Genomic DNA, 2,456 nt, shown 5'->3' on the forward strand with positions numbered 1-2,456 from the left:
AACTCGCATGGGAATCTGACCTGGGATGTGAATGGTCTATTACTTTTTGGGACAAACTTCGGTCCCGTTCTCTAAAAATCTCTCGTTCCACTTCTCGTACTCAATCTATGTTCTTTCTATACCATAGGCTTTATCTCACTCCCACCTCTATTGCTAAATTCTCTCACTCTACTAATACGAACTGTTGGACCTGTGGTTCCCCTAATGCCGATCTTCTTCACCTTCTTTTCCTCTGCCCATCAGTCTCCTCTTTTTGGGAGAAAGTTTGGTCCTATGAGTCTCGCCTATTTAATATTTCTATTTACTATTCTATCGACCTACTTTTCTCTGGAAGTCTCTCTGATTCCATAGACCTTCTCCCTCATAAAAAAGGTCTTTTTGACCTCATGCTCGCTTTGGCTTTCCAACATATCACTCTAAATTGGAAAACACTAACAAAACTCTCTATTCAACACTGGTGGAATAGCCTCTGTCATATGCATCGACTTGATATTGCTTTTGCCTCCTCTTGTAAACCTTTGCTTAATAGAGATCTCTTTTGGTTACCCCTTACCAATTATTTAGATCATTTAGTTTTAACTGATAACGCTCGTTTAAATGCTGAAAATTGCAAACCTTCTTGAACATTTATTTTCCTCATTCCTTACCTTTTGCTGTTTTTTGATTACGATATATATTAGCTGGATTAGTTTTATCTTTCTTATTCCGATGTATGATACAATTTCTTAATTTATTAGTTTTAGAATATTTACCTTCCTTCCTTCCCTTTTTCCCCCCCTTTCTTTCATCTCCCTTATTCCCTTAAACATTTTAAATAGCTTTCTTTTCTTCTGTACATAAACCTCTCATTTGACATGTTTTTTCTCTTATAATGAAATAATTTGTATCATTGGTTTCTTGTTCTCTGTACTACCTCTATTTGAAATAAACCTTTTAAACTTAAAAAGAAGTGGGCCGAAGATTAATACATTAAGTTATTGATAAACTTTATTAAAAAGTGGAGCCTACAAAGAGGTTTGTGTACATTTGTGTATATTAACATGTATGCCTTGCAGTGTTTGAGGTATACAGAGGAAGAGAAAGGCAGACATTGTTAGAGCAGGGGGGCGCTGTCTGGGGGCAGGTGTGTAATAGGAGAGAGGAAGGGGTGAAAGACAGGAGGAGAAATACAAGAGAAAGAGAGTGGGGCGATTAAAGTGAGAGAAAAGACAGCAAATGATTGGGGAGAAGTGATGGTTCTTGTTGTAGCGAGGGCAGCGCCCACTGCGAGGCTGTTTAGTGCCAGGCGCTCAGTGCGAGGACAGTGCAGCTAGGGCAGTTCTCACTTTGATGTTGCTGAAATCAGGACCGGCACCAGTGCAGCTCTCAGAGGGCTGGCAGTGCCCACTGCTGACCATGAGATAGCACGGAGAGCAGATCGGTGGGAGGCCGCAGGCCCACGTGAGGTAGGTAGAAGCAGCTTCTGGCAGGGGCAGCTCCCTGGCGTTCCTGCTCTATGAATGGATTTGCCATTGATGCCAGACTTGGAGCTCGACTGGAGAGCCTCGGGGGGCCTGAACCTCCCGCATCAGCAGTTGTGCCAGGAGATTGATGGCTGCGATATTTGGAAACGGCCAGGAAGCGACACAGGTGGATGAGAAGATAGGACAACATAAGAAAAAGGCCTATGGAAATGCAGTGAAATGAAAGGAGTTAGAAGCCGAGGAAAAGCATGTTTAATTCTGTGACCACATCGAGGCGGAGCAGCAGACCCTCATTTTCGCGGGCGCCCTGATCTTTATTTCCGTATTAGGTTTCACTCTGGACTTTCTATCAATTCACAGCTGAATCTCCTTTTGGGCTGTAATCAGTTGATTCATCTCCTGCAGCGCGGCATTCCATTGTTCTGAGTCTGTTTGCAAAGAGGTATGCAGGAGGAGAGTCTTATGCACTGTGCTGATTGACCTTCTAAACTTGGGCTCTGTGTTCCCACATGTTTCAGATTTTATCACACTCAAAAGAGTTTTTGGGAGCAACCGTGAGTCTAATAGTGTAGTGCCTGGTCTGTATGGTTTTATATTTGTTGCTCAGTTTCACGGCTGGCATTAGAATGATGTCTTTACTTACCGCTGTTGTGTTTGTATTTATAGTTTTGTATCTAGTTCTAATTGGTTTGTGTTTTCTTTCTTGTTAAAAAATGTGATGTTGGTGTGAATGGACAGGGGCTTGGCTGGTTGTGTGCATGGACTGGTGCTTGGTTGGCGGTGTGTGTGGGCTGATGCTTGGCTGGTGGTGTGCGTGGACTGGGGCTTGTCTGGTTTGGTGCATGGACTGGTGCTTGTCTGGCGGTGTGCGTGGGCTGACGCTTAGCTGGCAGTGTGGGTGGACTGGCGCTTGGCTGGCTGTGCGTGTGGACTGGCATATGGCTGGCAGTGTGTGTAGGCTGGTGATTGGCTGGCGTGTGCGTGGGCTGGTGC

The sequence above is a fragment of the Triturus cristatus genome, chromosome 8 (assembly GCF_964204655.1).
Source record: "Triturus cristatus chromosome 8, aTriCri1.1, whole genome shotgun sequence".
In the NCBI taxonomy this organism is placed as follows: Eukaryota; Metazoa; Chordata; class Amphibia; order Caudata; family Salamandridae; genus Triturus; species Triturus cristatus.